We start from the raw sequence: 15,533 nt of genomic DNA, 5'->3' as shown, positions 1-15,533 counted from the left end.
CTATTGTAAAGGGTTTTACCAGTTCCGGAAAAGTCAGTATTGACAAGAGCCAGGCTCTTGTTTCCTTGGTGTATGTTTGTGTCCGTTCATTTCCAGTATTTTTACATGTAATCTCTGGAGTGAGTCTTGATTTAGAGCTTTATACAAGTGATTTAGCACAGTGAGTTGAGGTTAATACAGTGAAAACCTGCTGAAGAAAGCTGCAGCAGGGGAATCTGACACCTCAGGAATTGTTCAGAGGAGCCAAAGGACACATTTCTGGTTGAACTGGAATCTTGGGTCACACCTTCAAACACCTATGGGTTAACTGAGCCGGTTCTCATTCACTTGAGAAGTTTCTTTCCTCAGGTGGGGATTACCGAGTTCTGGGTCCATGTACTCTTTGAGCCTTTACCCTTAGTGAAGATAAGTTCAGAGACAGAAGCATTTAGGAAAGGAAAAGTTTACCTCAAAGAGAAGGACTGGCTTGCTAAGTAGAAACACAATTATTTAAGGAAAAAAGCAATATGTACCAAGGTTTCCAAGTTTGCGTAAGTCTGTTCATAATGGAAAAGCAGTAACTCTCCCACATGTTCATCATATTCATAGAAAGTGAAATGAAAGTTGCTCAGTCGTGTCCGACTGTCTGTGACCCCATGGGCTATACAGTCCGTAGAATTCTCCAGGCCAGAATACTGGAGTAGGTAACCTTTCCCTTCTTCAGGGTATCTTCCCAACCCAGGAATTGAACCAGGGTGTCCTCCATTGCAGGTAGGTTCTTTACCAACTGAGCTATCAGGGAAGCCCGCACATATTCATGAGGTTGTGACATATTCATATTCATAGAGATTGTGACAAGTCTTCAGATACCAGTGCAGCAAAAGCCAGGGATAGAATTGCTTTGTTAGGGAGTCCAGGCTTATGGGAAATGTTTGTGGTTTTATTGTTTCTGAGATCAGAGCCAGTTAGGTGACCCTGTTACTTTGGTTTTATCTTGGTGAGGGGCAGGGGGAGTGTCTGCAGACTGATAAGGAGAAAAGCTTAGTCATATAGAAGCAGGGCAAAGTGACATTTTGCTTTTACACCCTCCAAAACCCATAAACTCCAGGAGGAAAAACAGCCTGAAGGAAAAACATGATTGCAGCATGTATTCTTATCCCCTGGCCAAAAGATCAGCTATTTTGCTCCAGTGTGTTTTTAACCCTAACTGCTGTTAGAATCACCTAATAGTGTTCAAAATCTACTGATGCCAGCCTTTTCAGTTAAATAAGAATTTAATTGGTGTGCAGTGGGGCCTCCTGAATGTTGATATTTTTGAAAGTACCCTCTAAAGTAATGTGCGGTAGAGACTGAGAACTGCTGCTTTTATCAATGCAGAGAACTGAAACTTCTAAACTTGTTGCAATGGTCTTTGAAGGGTGATGTACAGCTTGGTTACATCATGTTTCTTTTATGGATGCTTGAAATCCTGTGTACTTTCTCTGAAGGAGAAAACGAGAGGAAGAGCTCTCATATTTCATGTTATTGCCGCTGCTGCTTGGTCAGTTAAAGGGAGTAATCAGTACTGGTTGAAATTCTGTCCCCCCGAAAACCAAACCCAGCTCTTTTGGAAGTTGCCCTTCTAGATAGGTTTTTGCTAGTCACTTTTGATTTGGGGGGCTTAATGGAGGAGAAGTGGTAAACTTGTAGATTTATTACATTTGGATTTAAGCCTGCTCACTGTTTATATGATCTTGTATAATATAAAAGCTTGTTTTAGTAAAATATTGGTGTAAATAAACACTGATACTGGTTAAAGATAAAATTTGTGTCTTATTTCATGGATTTTTAAAAATGAGTTTGGTATCTCTCCAGAAATTAGTCAAGAATATTTCTAGAGTTTAGATTATGAGTGCTCCAAAATGTGTGTGATAGTGTATTGGTTCCTAAAATGGGAATTTTATTTTCACTTCACATGGGTATTTTAGAAATGACACCTAGAATCTCTGATGACATCTAACATTTTTAGCCCTTCAGCTCCTCTTAAGAAGTTTATGACATAATTGCTAACCTTACAAGTCTACCAAAGAAGCTATTACTAGCTGCAAATTTTAATGTTTTACTTGAATGATATTAATGCTTCCCTAATTAAGAGGATGACAGGTATGTCTCTGTTTCAAAATGGAAAGGAGATTTTCAAATTGCACATCAGGCAGCAGCTGGGCTACCTCTCCTTGCTTCCTTCTGCACAGGGCCCAGCAGTTTAAAGACTGCCTATTTCTTAACTTGTTTAAAACAACTGTGGTGATTGTCTGGTTAAATACTTCTAACTTGGATTGTGATTCAGGTATACAGCAACTTCCTTATCCCCTTCATACTTTATGGGGGTCTTAGAAAAGGATATTTTTTTTAAAGTGGGACGTTTAAGCTGTGAGACACTAACTGCTTTCTCCCTTGTCTGTGGGAGCAGTTGTAGGTGACATTCTGGGTCTCCTTATATGACCACTACTGTCTCTGCTTTCCGTGACCTGGTTTACAGCTGTGCACTTTACTCTGTACGGGGATCCTCTTGTACCTTTGCCTCGTGCCAGGGACTGTGGGCAAAGCTTGGCCTTTTCTGGCTCATCATAAATAAAAACCTCTAGAAGCCTCGGCATTGGGCCAGATGGGGTTTCAAGCATAACTGACTGTGACGTCCAAGGCTGGTCATCACATGGTCCCTAATGCTTTCATGAGGAAGCAGGGGCTTGGTTGATCCTTGCACACCCATTTCATCTTCCATGAACTTGGCAAGGCATGAGAGTGGGCCGAATGACCACACCACCCGCTCCTAAGGGTTCCCTAGGCTGGAAAGATGGGGTAAAAGACTATGTGGTTCACAAGGACAGACTCGAGGCCTGGCAGGGCCCCTCTGGTACCTTCCACTGGAAATGATCATTGTTTGGGGAGTGGAATTTTTTTTTTTTTTTTGTGGAAGAACAGAATTTTTCTGTTGGTTTACTATAACAGCCATTTAATTCTCTCTCCTTTGGGAAACTTTAATGGATCCAGAAGAATACATGAAAAAAAAATTAATGTGTGGTATAGTGCTGAAGAGTCTTATGATCTGGAGCCTGGATTCAAATTCTGACTCTGCTGCCTATTACCTGGACTGCATTGCTTATTCTTGTGCCTTGGGTTGCATTCATAGGCAAGCAGATGTTGAAATCCGACCCTACCCAGTATCCTAGACTGTGACAGGAGACTGGGCTTTTAGAGAGGCAATTAAACTGAAATGAGTTTATTAGGGTGTACACTAATCCAGTATGAGAGGTGTCTTTATCAGAAGAAGAGACAGAGGGAAGATCAGATGAAGACTCCAGAAGATAGCCACCTACAAGTCAAGGAGAGGCCACCTAGGAAACCAGCCCTCCCAATGCCTTGATCTCAGAACCTCCAGAATAATGGGAAAGATTTCTGTTGTTTAAACCACCTTGTTTATGATATGTTTTTATGGCAGCCCTAGCAAATGAACACAGGTAAGCACACAATGAATGTTTGCTACTGTTATTCCCAAACCACACAGCCAAATAAAAAGCAACCACAGTAGGGAATTTTAATAAGAAAATAATGCTCATTAGTTTAGAAAAGTGACCATATACAAAAGGGAAATATGAGTTTGTTTGTTTTTTTCCATAACTGTTGTGGCCGGGAAGGCCAGGTGGGACCCCTAACTAAGCTAATGGGGTTATGGGTCACAGGATACTTAGTTGTCCTGGTAAGTCAGTAAGAATACGTGTGACTGGGAGCCATACCAGACCTGGTGAGCTCTCTGCTCAGGCACCAGGCAAAGGATGGACTTCTTGGACCTGACAAAGCAGCTGAGATGACTGGAGCCCACCAGCAACAAAAGAGTGAGAAACGGTAAGAGCATGCAGTTGTTTTTAATGAATCATATGTGTGCATAGTAATGAAATCAAACAGTACAAGGGTAAATTTTAAAATGGTATTTACCCTCGATCTGCTAGAACAACCATTCTTACTATACTTGTGCACCTGCTAGAGATTTTATCTGTGCAACATAAAAATGTGTGTATGTATATCCCGGTGTTCTGCTCAGTCGCTTCAATCGTGTCTGACTCTTTGCGACCCCATGGGCTGTAAGCCCATGAGGCTCCTTTGGCCGTGGAATTCTCCAGGCAAGAATACTGGAGTGGGTTGCCATTTCCTTCACCAGGGGACCTTCCCGACCCAGGGATTGAACCCAAGGCTCTAGCGTCTCCTGCATTGCAAGCAGATTCTTACTGTTTGAGCCATCTGTATACTGGTGTGTGTGTGTGTGCGTGTGCACGCACGCCATCAGGAAACCCTCTGTATACCAGTGTGTGTGTGTGTGTGTGCGTGTGCCATCAGGAAGCCCTCTATACCAGTGTGTGTGTGTGTGCGCCATCAGGAAGCCCTCTGTATAGCGGTGTGTGTGTGTGTGTGCGCCATCAGGAAGCCCTCTGTATACCAGTGTGTGTGTGTGCGCCATCAGGAAGCCCTCTGTATACCAGTGTGTGTGTGTGTGTGCCCCATCAGGAAGCCCTCTGTATACCGGTGTGTGTGTGTGTGCATGTGTGCCACCGGTGTGTGTGTGTGTGCGCATGCGCCATCAGGAAGCCCTCTGTATACTGGTGTGTGGTGCGCCATCAGGAAGCCCTCTGTATACCAGTGTGTGTGTGTGTGTGTGCCATCAGGAAGCCCTCTGTATACCAGTGTGTGTGTGTGTGAGTGCGCCATCAGGAAGCCCTCTGTATACCAGTGTGTGTGTGTGTGTGCGCCATCAGGAAGCCCGCTGTATACCAGTGTGTGTGTGTGTGTGTGTGTGTGCGCCATCAGGAAGCCCTCTGTATACCGGTGTGTGTGTGTGTGTGTGTGTGCGTGCGTGCGCCATCAAAAGCCCTCTGTATACTGGTGTGTGCGTGCACCATCAGGAAGCCCTCTGTATACTGGTGAGTGCGTGCGCCATCAGGAAGCCCTCTGTATACCGGTGTGTGTGTGTACGCACGCACCATCAGGAAGCCTTCTGTGTACCTGTGTGTGTGTGTGTGTGTGTGTGCGTGCGCACATGCATGTATGCATGCACCATCAGGAAGCCCTCTGTATACTGGGGTGTGTGTGTGTGTGCACGCGCCATCAGGAAGCCCTCTGTATACCGGGGTGTGTGTGTGTGTGCCATCGGAAGCCCTCTGTATACCGGTGTGTGTGTGTACGCACGCACCATCAGGAAGCCTTCTGTATACCAGTGTGTGTGTGTGTGTGTGTGTGCGTGCGCACATGCATGTATGCATGCACCATCAGGAAGCCCTCTGTATACCGGGGTGTGTGTGTGTGTGTGTTTGTGTGCACGCGCCATCAGGAAGCCCTCTGTATATTGGGGTGTGTGTGTGCGTGCCATCAGGAAGCCCTCTGTATACTGGGGTGTGTGTGTGTGTGTGTGTGCGCGTGCGCCATCAGGAAGCCCTCTGTATACCAGTGTGTGTGTGTGTGTGTGTGTGCGCGCGCGCACGCGCACGTGTGTGCATGCACCATCAGGAAGCCCTCTGTATACCGGGGTGTGTTAGTGTGTGTGTGTGTGTGTGTGTGTGTGCGTGCACGCGCGCACCATCAGGAAGCCCTCTGTATACCAGTGTGTGTGTGTGTGTGTGTGTGTGTGTGTGCGCGCACGCGCCATCAGGAAGCCCTCTGAATACTGCGGTGTGTATGTGCGCGCCATCAGGAAGCCCTCTGTATACTGGTGTGTGTGTGTGTGTGTGTGTGTATACACGCGCCATCAGGAAGCCCTCCGTGTGTGTGTGTGTGTGTGTGTGTACGCGCCATCAGGAAGCCCTCTGTATACCGGTGTGTGTGTGTGCCATCAGGAAGCCCTCTGTATACCGGGGTTTGTGTGTGCCATCAGGAAGCCCTCTGTATACAGGTTTGTGTGTGTGTGTGCCATCAGGAAGCCCTCTGTATACCGGTGTGTGTGTGTGCCATCAGGAAGCCCTCTGTATAACAGTGTGTGTGTGTGTGCGCGCGCCATCAGGAAGCCCTCTGTATACTGGTGTGTGTGTCCGTGCGCCATCAGGAAGCCCTCTGTATACCGGTGTGTGTGTGTGTGTGTGTAAGTTGCTCAGTCATGTCTGACTCTGTGATCCCATGGACTGTAGCCTGCCAGGCTCCTCTGTCCATGGAATTCTGCAGGCCACAATACTGTAGTGGGTAGCTGTTCCCTTCTCCAGGGGATCTTATATATACCTATTCAGTTCAGTTCAGTTCAGTCGTGTCCGACTCTCTGTGCCCCATGAATCACAGCACACCAGGGCTCCCTGTCCGTCACCAACTCCCGGAGTTCACTCAAACTCATGTCCACAGAGTCGGTGATGCCATCCAGCCATCTCAACCTCTGTCGTCCCCTTCTCCTCCCGCCCCCAACCTTTCCCAGCATCAGAGTCTTTTCCAGTGAGTCAACTCGTTGCATGAGGTGGCCAAAGTATTGCAGTTTCAGCTTTAGCATCAGTCCTTCCAATGAACACCCAGGATTGATCTCCTTTAGAATGGACTGGTTGGATCTCCTTGCAGTCCAAGGGACTCTCAAGAGTCTTCTCCAGTTCAAAAGCATTAATTCTTCAGCAGTCAGCTTTCTTCACAGTCCAACTCTCACATCCATACATGACCACGGGAAAAACCATAGCCTTGACTAGACGGACCTTTGTTGGCAAAGTAATGTCTCTACTTTTTAATATAGGTTGGTCATATACTGTGCAATGATCACCACAGTAGGTTTAGTTAACATCTATCTCCACACAGTCACTTTTTTTTTTCTTGTGATGAGAACTTTTAAGATTTATTCTCTTAGCAGCTTTCAAGTATTCAGTACACTTGTTTTCTTTTTAATTTTAGGGGGAATGTAGTTGATCTACACTGTTGTGTTAGTTTCTGATATAGAGCAAAGTGAATCAGTTATACATATATCCACTCTTTTTTAGATTATTTTCCCATGCAAGTCATTACTGAGTATTTAGTAGAGTTCTCTGTGCTATACAGTAGGTCCTTAATACTATTTTACAATAGTAGTGTGTATATGCCAATCTCAATCTCCTAATTTATCCCTCCCCCCACCGTGGTTAACCATAAGTTTGTTTCTACCCTCATGATTCTATTTCTGTTTTATAAATAAGTTCATTTGTGTCATTTTTTAGATTCCATATATAACCGATTCCACTTGTCTTTGTCTGACTTACTTGGTATGATAATCTCTAGATCCATCCATGTTATATGTAGTGGCATTATTTCATTCTTTTTTTTAAATGACTAATGTTCCATTGTACATAGGTATCACATCTTTTTTTTTTCCTCTGGAGTCAGGCCAGAGTCATTCCAGATGAGAGTACCACATTTTCCTTATCCATTTATCTGTTGATGGACATTTAGATTGCTTCCATGTCTTGACCATTGTAAATAGCACTACAGTGAGCATGGGAGTGATTTGTATCTGTTTGAATTGGTGTTTTCTCCAGACGTATGCCCAGGAGTGGGATTGCTGGATCATACGGTAGTTCTGTTTTTAGTTTTTTATAAGGAACATCCCTACTGTCCTCCATAATGGTTTTACCAGTTTACTTCCCACCAACAGTGTGGGAGGGTTCCCTTTTCTCCGTAGCCTCTCCAGCATTTACTGTTTGTAGAGTTTTTGATGATGGACATTCTGATTGGTGTGAGGTGATACCTAATTGTAGTTTTGGTTGGCATTAGTGAGTTTGAGCATCTTTTCATGTGCTTTTTGGGCATCTGTATGTCTTTGAAGAAATGTCTTTTTTAGATCTTCTACCCATTTTTAGATGTTTTTTTTACATCGAGCTGCATGAGCTATTTGTCTGTTTTGGAGATTAATTCCTTGTTGGCTGCTTTGTTTGCAAATACTTTCTCCCATTCTGTGGATTGTCTTTTCTTCTTGTTTATTGCTTTCCTTTATTGTGCTCGGTCTTTTCTTCTTGTTTATTGCTTCCTTTATTGTGCTCGGTATACAGTCACCGTTGCTTCACTGTATATCCCCAGGATTTACTTATTTCATAACTGGAAGTTTTACCTTCTGACCCTCTTCTCCCATTTTGTCTACTCCCCATCCCCCAACTCTTGCAATCACCAGTGTGTTCTCTGTATCCATGAATTCAGCTTGTAAGTTTCCACATATGTGTTATTATACAGTATTTGCCTTTCTTTGGCTTACTTCACTTAGCATAATACTCTAAGGTCCATTCATGTAGATGCAAATGGCAGGGTTTTCTTTTTTATGATTAACATTCTACCATATATACGTGCATACACATATGTTCGCACATGTCAGATTTCCTTTATTCATCCATCAGTAGACACTTAGGTTGTTTCCATTTTTGGCTATTGTAAATAATGCTGCAGTGAACACGGGCTTGCACATTTCTTTTCAAGAAAGTGATTTCATTTCCTTTGAATAAATATCTAGAAGGAAAATTGGTGGGTCATATGATAGTTCTATTCTATTTGAAGAAACTCCATACTGTTTACCATAGTGGCTGGACCAAATTACAGTTCCATCGACAGTGCATAAGGGTTTTTCTTTTTCTCTACATCTTTGCTAACACTTGGTATTTCATACCTTTTAAATTTTGATAATAGCCATTTTAACAGATGCGAGGTGATCTCTCTTTGATTTTAATTTGCATTTCCCTTATGATTAATGTTGCTGAACACTTTTTCAGTAACTGTTGCCCATATGTATGTCTTCTCTGGAAAAATATCTCCTCAGATCCCCTGCCCATTTTTAGGTCATATTGCTTTTGTGTGTGTGTGTGCTGTTTGTTTATGTAAATAAATTTGCAAATATCTCCTCCCATTTGTTAGGTTTTCATTTTGTTTATGGTTTCCTTTGCTGTGCAGAAACTGTTTAATTTGATATAGTTCCATTTGTTTATTATTGTTTTTATTGCCTTTGTTTTTGGTGTCAAATCTAGAAAATCATAGCCAAGACAGATGGCAGGATACTTACGACCTGTTTTCTTCTAGAATTTTTATGGTTTAAGGTTTTACATTCAATTTAATCCATTTTGAGTTAATTTTTGTGTGTAGTATAAAACAGTGGTCCAGTTTCATTCTTTTGCATGTAGCTGTCAAGTTTTCCCAGCACCATTTATTAAAGAGACTATCCTTCCCTCATTGTATTCTCTTGTCTCCTTTGCTGCACGTTAATTGACCATACACGTATGGATTTATTTCTGGGCACTCTGTAGGTATAGGTTTCATTGGTCTATGTATCTTCCCCCTCCGAACCATACTGTTTTGATTACTCTAACTCTGTAATACAGTTTGAAACCAGGGTGCATGATGCCTCCAGCTTTTTTCTTCTTTCTTAAGATAATTTTGCCTACTGCCTAGAAAATCCCATGGATGGAGGAGCCTGGTGGGCTGCAGTCCATGGGGCCGCTAAGGGTCGGACATGACTGAGCAACTTCACTTTCACTTTTCACTTTCACACATTGGAGAAGGAAATGGCAACCCACTCCAGTGTTCTTGCCTGGAGAATCCCAGGGATGGGGGATCCTGGTGGGCTTCCGTCTATGGGGTCACACAGAGTCGAACACGACTGAAGTGACTTAGCAGTAGCAGCAGCAGCAGTACAAATTTTAAAATTGTTCTATTTTTGTGAAAAATATCATTGGAATTTTGATCTGGACTGCATTGAATCTGTAGATTTGTTTGAGTAATATGGACATTTAAAAATATTTATTCTAAAAAGAAATATTAATTCTTTCAATCCTTGAGCATGAATATCTTTCCCTTTATTTAATGTTTTCAATTTCTTTTATTAGTGTCTTACACTTTCAGTGTCCAGGGCTTTTACCTCCTTGGTTAAGTTTATATTTAATCATTTTGATGCAATTGTAAATAGGACTGCTTTCTTAATTTCACTTTCTAATATTTGGTTATTAATGTTTAGAGACACAATAGTTCTTCTGTATGTGTATTAGTTTCGATGTACAGCAAAGTGATTCAGTTATACATGTGTCTATTCTTTAAAATTTTTCTTCCCATTGTGTTGTTACATAATATTGTGCAGAGCTCTCTGTGCTATATCATAAGTCCTTGTTAAAAATCCACTCTAAATATAGCAGCGTGTACATGTCAATCCCAAACTCCCTAACTATTCCTCCCCCTCATTCTTCAGCCCTAGTAACTGTGAATTCATTCTTTAAGTCTGTGAGTCTGTTTGCACTTTGTAAATAAGTTGATTTGTATCAGTTTTTTTTTAAAGATTCTGTGTGTGAGTGATATCATGTGATGTAGGTCTTTCTCTAACTTCGCTCACTGTGGCAGTCTCTGGTGCATCCGTTTTGCTGTGCATGGCATTATTTCATTCTTTTCCATAATTGAGTAATGTTCCATTTATATATGTGCCACATCTTTTTCTTTTCTTTTTTTGAACATTTTATTTGGGATATAGTAGATCAACAATGTTGTGATGATTTCAGATGAACAGTGAAGGGACCTAGCCATACATATACATGTATCCATTCTCCCTCAAATCCCCTCCCATCTAGGTGCCACATATCATTGAACAGAGTTCCATGTGCTTTGCAGAAGGGACTTGTTGGTTATCCATTTTAAATATAGCAGTGTGTGCGTGACCATCTCAAACTCCCTGTCCCTCCTGCCCCGCCCCCACCCCACAACCATCAGTTGTTCTCTAAGTCTGTGAGTTTCTTTCTGTGTTGTAAGCTCATTTGTATAATTTTCTTTTAGATTCCACATATAAGGGATGTCATATATTTTCCCTTCTCTGTCTGACTTTACTCAGTATGACACTCTCTAGGTCCATCCATGTTGTTGCAAATAGCATTATTTCATTGTTTGTAATGATTAATATTCCATTGTGTATATGTGCCACATCTTTGTTCATTCCCCTGTCAAGGGACATTTAGGTTGCTTCCATATCTTGGCTATTGTAAGCAGTGCTGCAATAAACACGGGTGCGTGTGCTGTTTTGGACCATGGTTTTCACTAGATATATGTGCAAAAGTTGGTTTGTAGGAGGAACATATGATAGCTCTATGTTTAGTTTTTCAAGGAAACTTCATACTGTTCTCCACAGTGATTGTACCAGTTTACATTCCTACCAGCAGTGTAGAAGGGTTCCCTTCTTTCCACACTCTCTAGCATTTATTGTTTGTAGGTTTTTGGATGATGGTCATTCTGACTGGTGTGAGGTGGTATGTTATGGTAGCTGTGATTTGCATTTCTCTGATAATTAGTGATGTTAAACATCTTTTCATGTGCCTCTTGGCAGTCTGTAGGTCTTTGGAGAAATGTCTGTTTAGGTCTTCCGCCTATTTTTAGATTGCGTGTTTTTTAAAAAAATTTAATCCACATGAGCTGTTTGTAAAATTTGGTTACTAATTCCTTGTCAGTCGCATAGTTTGCAAATATTTTCTTACCATTCTGTGGGTTGTCTTTTTGTTTTGTTTATGGCTATCTTTGCTGTCCGAAAGCTTTTGAGTTTGAGTAGGTCTTATTTGTTTTTGTTTTTATTTCCATTATTCTGTGAGACAGATCAAAAAAGATATTGTTGCAATTTATGTCAAGAGAGTAGTCTGCCTGTGTTTTCCTCTAAGAGTTTTATAATATCTGATCTTACAGTTAGGTCTTTAATCCATTTTGAATTCATTTTTGTGTAAGTGGTAAAGAGTGTTCTAATTTTGTTTTTTGTGTCGTTGTTCAGTTGCTAAGTCGTGCCTGATTCTTTGTGACCCCATGGACTGCACATGTCAGGCTCCTGTGTCCTCCAGTATCTTCCAGAGTTTGCTCAAATTCATGTCCATTGAGTTGGTGATACCATCTAACCATCTCATCCTCTGCCGCCTCTCTCCCTTTGCCTTCAATCTTTCCCAGTATCAGAGTGTTTTCCAGTGAGTCGGCTCTTTGCATCATGTGGCCGAATTATTGGAGCTTCAGCATCAGTCCTTCCAATGGATAGTCAGTCTTGATCTCCTTTAGGATTGACTGGTTGGATCTCCTTGTAGTCCAAGGGACTCTCAAGAGTCTTCTCCAGCAGCACAATTCGAAAGCATCAATTCTTTGGTGCAGCTTTGACTACACAGACCTTTGCTGGAAAAATGATATTTCTGCTTTTTAATATGCTCTCTAGGTTTGTCATAGCTTTCCTTCCAAGGAGCAAGTGTCTTTTAATTTCATGGCTGCAGTCACCATCTGCAGTGATTTTGGCACCCATTAAAATAAAATCTGTCACTGCTTTCACTTCTTTCCTTTCTGTTTGCCATGAAGTGATGGGACCAAATGACATGATCTTAGTTTTTTTAATGTTGAGTTTAAAGCCAACCTTTTCACTCTCCTCTTCCACTTTCATCAAGAGGCTCTTTAGTTCTTTGCTTTCGACCATAAAGGTGGTGTCATCTGCATATCTGAGGTTATTGATATTTCTCCCAGCAATCTTGATTCCAGCTTGTGCTTCATCCAGCCCAGCATTTCTCATGATGTACTCTGCATATAAGTTAAATTAGCAGGGTTACAATATACAGCCTTGATGTACTCCTTTCCCTGTTTGGAAATGGTCTGTTGTTTCATGTCCAGTTCTGTTGTTTCCTGACCTGCATACAGATTTCTCAAGAGGCAGGTCAGGTGGCCTGGTATTCCCATCTCTTTCAGAATTTTCCAGAGTTTGTTGTGGTCCACACAGTCAAAGGCTTTGGCATAGTCAATAAAGCAGAAGTAGATGTTTTACTGGAACTCTCTTGCTTTTCTGATGATCCAACAGATGTTGGAAATTTGATCTCTGGTTCCTCTGCCTTTTCTAAAACCAGCTTGAACATCTGAAAATTCAAGGTTCATGTACTGTTGAAGCCTGGCTGGGAGAATTTTGAGCATTACTTTACTAGCGTGTGAGATGAGTGCATTTGGCATTGCCTTTCTTTGGGATTGGAATGAAAACTGACCTTTGCCAGTGTTGTGGCCACTGCTGAGTTTTCCAAATTTGCTGACATGTTGAGTGCAGCAGTTTCACAGCATCATCCTTTAGGATTTGAAATAGCTCAACTGGAATTCCATCACTTCCACTAGCTTTGTTCGTAGTGATGCTTCCTAAGGCCCGCTTGACCTCACATTCCAGGATGTCTGACTCTGGGTGAGTGATCACATCATCGTGATTATCTGGGTCGTGAAGATCTTTTTTGTACAGTTCTTCTGTGTATTCTTGCCGCCTCTTCTTAATATCTTATGTTTCTGTTAGGTCCATACCATTTCTGTCCTTTATTGTGCCCATCTTTGCATGAATGTACCCTTGGTATCTCTAATTTTCTTGAAGAGATCTCTAGACTTTCCCATTCTATTATTTTCCTCTATGTCTTTGCACTGATCACTGAGCAAGGCTTTCTTATCTCTCTTTGCAATTCTTTGGAACTATGCATTCAAATGGGTATATCTTTCCTTTTCTCCTTTGCCTTTTGCTTCCTTTCTATTCACACTATTGTAAGGCCTCCTCAGACAGCCATTTTGCCTCTTTTGCATTTCTCTTTCTTGGGGATGGTTTGATCCCTGTCTCCTGTATAGTGTCACAAACCGCTGTCCATAGTTCTTCAGGCACTCTGTCTATCAGATCTAATCCCTTGAATCTATTTGTCACTTCCACTGTATAATTGTAAGGGATTTGATTTAGGTCATACCTAAATGGTCTAGTGGTTTTCCCTACTTTCCTCAATTTAAATCTGAATTTGGCAATAAGGAGTTCATGATCTGAGCCACAGTCAGCTCCTGGTCTTGTTTTTGCTGACTGTCTAGAGCTTCTTCATCTTCAGCTGCAAAGAATATAATCAATATGATTTCTGTATTGACCATCTGGTGATGTCCATGTGTAGAGTCTTCTCTTGTGTTGTTGGAAGAGGGTGTTTGCTATGACCAGTGAGTTCTCTTGGCAAAACTCTATTAGCCCTTGCCCTGCTTCATTCTGACTCCAAGGCCAAGTTTGCTTGTTACTCCAGGTGTTTCTTGACTTCCTACTTTTGCATTCCAGTCCCCTATAATGAAAAGGACATCTCTTTTGGGTGTTAGTTCTAGAGGGTCTTGTAGGTCTTCATAGAACTGTTCAACCTCAGCTTCTTCAGCATTACTGGTCGGGGCATAGACTTGGATTACTGTGATATTGAATGGTGTCATCAATAGTGTTAGCCTATTATTTTCTTTTTGTGTGATGTCTTTGTCTGGTATCAGGGTGATCCTGGCCACATTGAATGAGTTAGAAAGCATTCTTTCCTCTGAAATTTTTGGAATAGTATGAGAAGGATAGGTATTAGCTGTTCTTTACATGTTTGGTAGAATTCACCAGTGAACATATCTGGCAATGAACTTTTACTTGTTGGGAGGTTTTTTTTTTCTAATTTAAAAATTTTAACCACTTATTTATTTTTGGCTGCTCTGGGTCTTCTTGAGCATGGGCTTCTCATTGTGGAGCATGGGCTCTAGAGCATGACGTTGTGATGGGTTAGTTGTTCTGGGCTTCAGTAGTTGTGGTGAGTGGGCTCAGTGTTAACAGCTTCCAGGCTCTGGAGCCCAGGGTTGGTAGTTGTGGTGTATGGGTTTGCTTGTTCTGTGGCATGTGGAGTTTTCCTGGACCAGGGATTGAACTGGTGTCCTTTGCATTGGCAGGCGGATTCTTAACAACTGAACCACCAGGGAAGTTCTCTTGGGAGGTTTTTTAAATTACAGATTCAATTTCATCACTGGTAATTTGTTCAGTGTTTTCTATTTCTTACTGGTTCACTGTTGGGAGATTTTATGTTTCTAGGGATTTGTTCATTTTGTCTAGGTTGTCCATTTTCTTGGGATATAGTTGTTTCTAATCATGTCTTATGGGCCTTTGTCTCTCTGTGGTGTCAGTTATATAACTACTACTTGTTCATTTCTGATTTTATTGACTTTGGCACTCTTTTCTTCTTGATGAGTGTGGGTAATGGTTTATCAATTTTGTTTGTCTTTTCAAAGAATCAGCTCTTAGGTTCACTGATTTTATTTTTTCTATTTTTCTAGACTTATTTTTCTTTAAAATTTTTTATTAGAGTATAGTTGATAACAATGTTGTGTTGGTTTCAGGTGTACAGCAAAGTGTTTCAGTTATATATACATGTATCTATTCTTTTTCAAGTTATTTTCCTATTTAGGTTATTACAGAATACTGAACATAGTTCCCTGTGGTATACAGTTGGTTGTTTCAGTTTGTAGTTTCATTGATTTTTTTGTGTTGTATTTTTTTAGTCTCTGTTTCACTTATTTCTGCTCTGATCTTTAGGCTTTCTCTTCTTCTGTCAGTGTTGGCTTTTATTTATTCTACTTTTTCTTGTTCCTTTAGTCATAGTTTAGGTTGTTTATTTGAGATTTTTTCTTGTTTCCTGAGGTAAGCTCGTATTGCTGTAAACTTCTCTTTTAAACTGCTTTTGCTGTGTCCCATTATATTTTGGATCATTGTGTTTTTGTTTTCATCGGTCTCCAAGTGTTTTTCTATTTCCTGTTTGATTTCCTCAGTGATTCATTGTTTA

Source organism: Moschus berezovskii, chromosome 10 (genome assembly GCF_049115385.1).
Source record: "Moschus berezovskii isolate FMDL1 chromosome 10, NW_MosBer_1.0, whole genome shotgun sequence".
Taxonomy (NCBI): Eukaryota; Metazoa; Chordata; class Mammalia; order Artiodactyla; family Moschidae; genus Moschus; species Moschus berezovskii.
This window is presented reverse-complemented; position numbering follows the sequence as displayed.